Genomic DNA, 7,944 nt, shown 5'->3' on the forward strand with positions numbered 1-7,944 from the left:
GCGCTGCGGGGGGGCGGGTGACATGTTGGCTGTTCTGTGGTGTGTGGTGATGCCCGGCGGCGCAGCTCTGGCCCCGGTGGGGAGAGCGGGCTGGGCCGTAGCCTCGTCCCTGGTCCAGCACTGGGGCTGCTGAGCCCCGCAGAGGCCCCCTGAGAGGAGCCCTGCACCCTGAGGCGCCTCAGCTCTTGGGAGCTGCCTTGCCCAGCGCAGCCTGGCCCTCAGGCCGTGTGTGCCAGCCCTGCTCGGCTTTTGTTCCTCATGGGGCCCCTTTCTCTTCAAATTCATGACACTAATCTCGTGAGTCTTTGCCCCAAACTCAGCATGAGGTGTTGTGTCGCTGGAGCGTGAGGCTGCACTGCCTGTGGCTGCCTTGCAGGGGAGGATGTGGCTGGGTGCCTCCCCACAGGGCCAAAACCACCCTGTCCTTCCCCAGGACGCAGGCCGGAGCAGGCAGAGCCATTATTAGTATTATATTACAATATAATGGCAATGCTGAGAGGTTCCTGTCTCCACCGTTAGCCCCACGCCGCGAGCTTCCTTCGGAGCGCCAGCGTTAGGTTTCTCGTCCCTGAAGAAAAAGGTGAGCCTCTAGCAAAGTGCTGACACGACTCATGCTGCGGTTGAGAGAGCAGAATCCTTTGGGCTGTTTACCTTACTCCTGTAGCTGATAAGCAGTGTAAAACACGGGGCTTTCTTTGCTTTTTTTTCCTCCTCCCTCTCCTTATAAATCTTTATTAAGTGCTGGACCTTGCATATGAAAATCATGAAGAAAAGAGACTTTTATAGTGGTAAATTGGGTGCCATTTATTACGGAAGCATTTGTAAAAAATTATCTAAAGTACTCTTCTTTTTTGTGAGAAAGCACCTGGGGAAGAAGAAGGATTGGCTATTTGGCTTAACAGTAATGGTAAGAGATCCTGATTTTGCAAAAGTTAATTAATTCTTTTTATTCACATGAATACTTACATTGAGATTTTGTGGGATTAGAACTTAAAGTAGTTATTTGAGTTTAAATACTAACAATAATTAAGTGCTCAGGATAAAGGTCTCTTCAAATGAATGAAAATTATGAACTTTTTTTTTTTCAAAAGAAAACACTGATTGAGAAAAAACACTTAAAACCCACTAAAAGGGCAAGGCTCTTTGGAACCAACATTTTCTCATAAATATATTTAAAAGGTAATCTATCTTAAAGCTTCCTTATTCCTTTTTTTCTTCTGCTGGGATGTTACGGTGCATTGTAATGATCTGCTTGACTCAGCTATTCAGCTGGTGTGGATGTATCTCAGCAACCAAGCAAAGTAAAGTGAAGCCAAGAGCAGTGTCTCAGGGGAAGGAACAAATGGCTTTCTTTCACATGCATTTGCTCTTGAATCATTTTGTAGTTTTATTCTGGAGCTCTGGCTGACGGGACAGAATCCCTGTAGAGTTAGTTTTAAACTGCTTGGAAACTGGCCCCAAAATTCTGTGCAAATCATCTGCCTGCCTGCCTGCCTTCCCAAGGGCTTCCCTGTGTCAGGGACCTTTGCTCATCCAATGGCTGGCTATTTCTCAAGGGGCTTAAGTTCTCCTGTATTATACTAAATAATTAAAATTGATGTTTTTTAGCATAAACTGTGCTTACAATCATAGTGCAAACAATGACCTGCGGATGCTTGTGCTGCTCCTGACAGGAATGGTATCCCCGAAATAACTTGTTGTTGTTGTTGCTCCAGCTCCTTCCAAGCTGCGCTGTGTGCTAAGCTCTCCTTGTAAGTCTTGATGAGAATTAAGAGGTTTATTTAGACCCTGCTGAAGACATTTATAGTTCTAAATACTGTGTTGCATTGCACACCTCCTACTTCTAAGACAGCTTTTCACTTTCATGAGGAAAAAAAAATTAGATTGCTTTCCTAGGATCCTGTGTATGCAGTTCCTTCTTATTTTAATAATTTAAATGGCCTTGCTGGACTGATACTGCCTGAGAAGTCCTGGCTTTGTCTGTATTTGGATGGGGAATGATGGGTGTTACAGGCCTCAGCCAGATGCCGTGATCGAGCACAGGAAGAGGTTTAGATCACAGAGACTAAGCAAAAGTTGCCATGAGTTTCCATCAGCCCTGGTGAGCCGGCAGGCAGGAGAGTACTTCAGTGATCACAGTGATGGGTGAAGAGCTAAAAGTAGAGGCATTCTCCGTGCACCCACAGTGCAGGACAGCCTCGGTTTTCTTACATGCTGCTACCCTCCCTGTGGCCCTCTGTAAAATAGCTTATCTACTTTTCCTATTGGGGTAATATCATCATGATACAGCTATTGGTCCCAGGGTTATTGACAGGAATTACAACTTCTGTGCTGTGCCCACAAATCTACAGGGGAACTGAGCTAAATAAGAGGCCTTGTGCGTCCTGTGAGGTGTAGGGACCTGGCCTAAGGTCCAAGCAGCTCATATCCTGGGTCAGGTTTGCTCTGTAATGCCATTCCCTGTATATTTCCCACAAGAAGGGATTCTAATAAACAAATCTCTTGATGTGTTGTTGTGGGAATCGTAATTAGGTAAGCATTCGTAACTGGGACACACATGCAGCTTCTGGTGTGCAAAGACAAAACTGCTGAATAGCTCCATAGTTACAGTGCATCAGCACCTCTAGACTGCAGATAACACACATCAGATCTCACATCTTATATGGTTGCTATGGTAACGTGGCAAGGTCGCTGAGATTTCTGAAAAGCAAATACTGAAGGCACAGACAGAATAAGAATTGATCGCAGGAGACACCGTGGACTTCTCACAGCAGTGAGCTGTAGGACAACTGTGTCGCTCTCTGCTGTGATTTGATTGCTCTCAGGTTTGTTTGCTGTCAGCTTGGCTGGATCCACTGTTACCTGCCTTGCTGCAGTACTGCTTTGGTCCCCTCAGAGGTGCTAAGTGGAGAGCTGTTTCGTTTGAGGATCAGGCTTACAACACAGCCCTAATGTCAGGACTGGGTTTTGCACAGGGTGCCTGGTTTAAATTCAAATGCGGTGGGTCCTTACTGATTGCAAAGGGTCTGGCTCTTGCTTTAATCTCCTGTGCAAACTGCTTTGACGGATACAGTGCACAAAGACATAGAGGCAGCAGGCAGCTCCCAGTAAAAACAAAACATGTTTTAATGAGAGTAAAAAACCCTACAACAGTGCAAGAGAGCCAGACACGTGCATCTGCTGTCACAGCTGTCTTGTTCTGCTCACATCTGATGTGTCTGTATACTTTATGCAGCCCTATGTTACTTAGGAATTACTGCAGGGCTGGGTTAGATGTGTGAATAACATGCAGGATATTTTTAGGTATGATTATTTATGCATGCTACTGTTTTTGTATTTATAGCTAGCTGTTTAAATGTTGAAGAACTTCCTGGTACTGGAACAGGCTGATTTTTCCTTCCCTGCAAAGGCAGCAGATGGAAGGAAACAAACATTTCTACTCTACAGGAGAAGTTGAAGCTTAACCATGGGATTCTAATAAGCACATTATTTTCTTTTGCTCTCTATTGAAGTGACTAGAGTCAACAGCACTTGGAGCCCAGGGCTTTCTCTATCAGGAGCTGCTTGGGAGCACTGGGATTTTTCTTCTAAAAAAAGCAGCCGTGAGAAACTTATCTGCATAAAGAACTCTCTCCAATTCCCATAATTAAAGCGTCTTTTTAATATGCACCATCTGTCACCAGCATGTCCCACTTACCTTCTCACCCCTATTTATAAGAAAAAGAGAAACAAGATTCCATGTTGGATAGATACAGAGGGGAACTGCTCTTTTCTGCAAGCCCTGCTCACTGCTTAGCTTCTCCCAGCAGAATCCAAATCCCAGTTGCGAGTTTGTTTGCTGGTGTGCACTAGCAGCTACTGTGCTGTTCTGGAGTGCACACAGAGCAGTGATTTCCAATTTCTGTAGATGAGGGTCTTGTGGGAAAGTTGGCAGGGCTTCATTCCTCACCATGATAGACACAGTTAGTCTATACAGCAGGAGAGTCAATCTATATAGCAAGGGAGTAATAAAAAATGTTGGTTCATTATGATCTCTCCAATAGGCTGAAGAAACAATAGAGTGATAAAGGTACTGGTGGAGTCAGTGAGTTAGGGCTTCAAAAAGAACGTGCTCTGACAGATTGAGCTATGCTAGGATAAGCTGTTTTGGAGCTTGGCTATCTGCCTTGCCCCAGGTCACAGGCTGGTGTGTTAGCACAAGCTCAGCTTCACTGTGCGGTAGTCAGAACCTTAGTTCTGCTGCTGAATTTCAGAAGAATAGAAGTCACATTTGGAAAGTCTTCCATCTCAATGCTGCTGCTGTTTTCGTTCCCCTTCCTTACAAGATTGATGGCTTATTAGGGCATAACTTTATGCACCAGTTAACAAGGCACAAATTATGAGTAGCCCAGTCTGGGTCGTAAGATCATATGTGACTGTGCTTGCTAATACTTGGCTGTGTAAGTATTCCTCATTAAAGCTGACCAGACATTCTAGATTTGACTGAGCAGCTTTTCTTTTTACAATATACAGTCACTGAAAGTTGCAACTGCGTGTGTATTCAAATCTGTATGAAGCGATCCATGAGATCCAGCACCTGCCATGCTGGGGAACCTGCTGTTCGCTGAGGTTTAGTGAGGTGCAATGCAGCTTCCTTCCCAAAGGCCTGTATTGGGACTTAAGGGCAAGGGCCAAAACGTAGCATATTTGACTGGATGGCATGAAGGCAAGCGCGTAGAGAGGCATCCAGAAATTATACTGAGTAAAAAACTTTAAGAAATGGAACAGCATCAAAGTATATGATGGTGTCTCAAAGTATGTCTTAAGACTAATTTCATATCAGTAAATTGCTAGATATAATTGACAGCCAGAGGCTATGTCAAAGTTAACTGCATATGAGAGGCCTAGCTCCTGCTTCTTGTCTTTGCTTTCATGTTGTTTTTGGGGAGGAACATTTGTTAAACAGCATTTATTAATCCTCAAAAAATGTCTTCAACCTAACTATACAATTATATGCAGCCGTGGGCTTCTATGGCACAGGAACAAAGAAATAGACCTTTAAATCCTAGGGCTGTTCATAGAGGCATCAATAATGCAGCCACCTTTGCAACTCTGACAAGTCGGTACTAGGCATGCTGTAGAACTTTGGTTTTGATTCTTTTTTACCTCTATCGTTGAATGTTTTTTCCCAGAGAAATGATTATTTACATCTTTTCTCAATATATAGCACCCTGTGTGGAAGTGATAGCTCCAGACCCTCAGAACACTCCATCTCACTTGGAAAAAATCATAAATATAAAGATGTTTGTCCTTCTGTCCATCTGCTCTGTTTTCTTTAGTTCTTTGGTCTCCGGCAACCTTTTGCCATATTATTTTTTCAGCATCCAATCATTTTATGTAGTTTATTTTACAAAGAAGTAGCCAGAGAGAAAAGAGGCAGTGATTATTTTGGTAATTTGTTATGTACTTTTAACACCTGATACTATCGTAATGACAACTTTTGGTTCAGCTTTTTTTAAACTCAGAAAAAAGTGGGGGGAAAAAAAACATCCCAATGTACTGAGGATGTTATGTGCTGCATTTCATTCCACAGTGCGAAAACAAGACGTGATATACATGTATGATCAAACCCTATCACTCAATTTATTGCAGATTAAGTACGTATACCTCTGGGGGGTACAGGAGTACTACTCACTTTTATTATTTACAGTTGATGATTTCTTCAATAAAGTGTAAATTTATAGACAGTCTACACTGCAAGCACCTTGGGAGCAAAGGAAACAACAGGACAATAGTTAAGAGTTGATGCCAGCCAGCACCGTGAATGGGTTGATGATCTAGTCTTTGATCTTTTTTCTTAAACTGCCAATTGCAGACTATTTGCATATGATTAAGCTATTAAACCGGAGAGTGTTGCAGAGGTATCATTTGACCTGTTAGCTCATGTGATCATTTTGTCATTGCTTTTTTCTTAATTGGGTCATTTATCACTAAAATACTAGGAAGAAGATCTCCTTGTTCTCACACATCTTCAGTTAATATCAGTTTGTCCATTTTCATATGTTGCTCTGATAAATACTTAGGCTAGTTTAAATGTCCCACTTATTTAAATGTGCCTAGTTTTAAAGTGTCCCTCTTTTGAGGTTTATTATTTAGTTTCTAGAGTACAATACTTATTAGAAGTAATTAAAAGTGTTCCTTTCATTATTCAGTCATGCACAGAAGAGCACTTACGTACTACTCGGACTGCAGAAGACTCCCCATACTGCAATTCTGTAATACTTACACTTTCACAGCATACCCTGTCCAGAAGTCACTAGAAGACAATGACTTTGAGCTTCAGAATGTCTCTTGGGAGAGGTTTTGCATTGGAGGAAAGGTTAAAAAACACAGAGGCATGAAGCAATTTACTTAAGACCATGTGGGAAATGGAAGCAGAAACAGTCATGCACTTAAACCACAGCATCATCTTTCTACAGCAGCTTCCCTACTTAAGAGAGGAAAATAAACAGAAAGCAGCTGGAAGAAACAGCCATTGCTCCTTCTGTATTAGTCTTGGTTAGACTAGGTGGCCTGATGAGATGGTGATATGCCTCCAGCTGGCCCCAAAATGGCTGGCACACAGAAACTGTTTTACCATTTCTTCAGGATACGTTCCAGCATGTTTTTTGAGGACATGTACAGGTTGCTTCTGCTTTTAGTCTCTAAGATGTCCAAGTCAATCAGTGTACAACTAATTATTGTTGTGTCTATAGCTATACTTAGGGATGTAATCCTGCCTCAGAGGTGAGTAAATCCGTATGTGTCATCAGGACAGCTTCTTAATGCGAGAGAGATTCTCAGTGCAAATACTGCATCTGGTGGAAAGGTGAAACCAGACAGGATGATAGTGCTTTCAGCTCACGTGGTTTCTTCAGAGGTGTTTCTGTGCAGGAAGCCTGTAGTCTCCTGTCTCCAGCGTATCTGAGGAGTCACTTTTTGAGGTTATTTTTGGCTAAAATCATTTACAGTTCTTGCCTTTCCTTCAACATGAGAACAGTGACGTTCTTTCCCCTAGTTGAGACATAGATGAAACATCTAGTCTTGCAAAGACAGAATGCAGGAAAAAAAACTCTTAGTAATGAGTATTAACACATTTGCTTATGACTGAACATGCAGTTCATAATCATCCTCAGATTTAAACTCTTCCACCTCTCTGAATTTGCAGCTTGGAATCCCCATGGAGCTGAATCAGCTTTCCTCTTCCTAAAGAGGATATATTTAAGTCTAATCAACCTTACCGATTAATGTTGGTAGTTTTTTACAAATCTGAACTATAGATGAACTGCACCAGTGCAAAACTAGGGTTATACTTGCTGGAAAATCTCTGAATCAATGTAAAAATCCATGCAAAAATCTCAGAATAAACAAATTTATAATTCCATGTGGTTTCCTGTGAGTGTTTCTTTTGGATGAGATTTTGAATCCGAGACGCCATCTGCTTTATGTGGATATTAACGATCTCGTGACACTTTCTGAGGAGTTGGCCAACATTTCGTGTTTGCTTCAGCTGCAGTGCAGCATGTTGCATGCCTCTTGTCTGCCTACACTGCTTGAAATAATAGTGCACATATGTGCTGGCATGTGTGGCTAGGTACGATAGATAATGCACATATGTGCTGGCATGTACCTGTAGAGATGATATGACGTTAGTGACAGATATAACTAAAGCTAATCTTTAGACTTAGGACAGTACCAGGTTTTTGTGCATTTTGACCCCACTGGATTCTTGCTGAGGTGGCATTCTCTTTTTAACATGGATTTACATTTTTTCTGACTGCCTGGGTTTCTTTTAACACTTGATATGGAAACTTTCACTCTGAATAATTGCACCTGAAGTTTCATAATGTATAATATATATATAGTGCGTGGAGTTTATCATGCTGCTTTTCCCCGATAAGACAGTACAGACTGGCAGGGAATATG

The 7,944-nt window shown here is 42.3% G+C and overlaps 1 long non-coding RNA gene across 1 annotated transcript; it reads left to right on the forward strand.

Annotated features, from left to right (window-relative positions):
* Positions 1–6: 6 nt before the first annotated feature.
* Positions 7–7,402, forward strand: LOC135330041 (uncharacterized). The gene is made up of 2 exons (XR_010391794.1): positions 7–580; positions 6,192–7,402. It is a non-coding gene; the product is annotated as an uncharacterized LOC135330041 (long non-coding RNA).
* The last annotated feature ends 542 nt before the right edge of the window (positions 7,403–7,944 follow it).

This window comes from Dromaius novaehollandiae, chromosome 15, assembly GCF_036370855.1.
Source record: "Dromaius novaehollandiae isolate bDroNov1 chromosome 15, bDroNov1.hap1, whole genome shotgun sequence".
In the NCBI taxonomy this organism is placed as follows: domain Eukaryota; kingdom Metazoa; phylum Chordata; class Aves; order Casuariiformes; family Dromaiidae; genus Dromaius; species Dromaius novaehollandiae.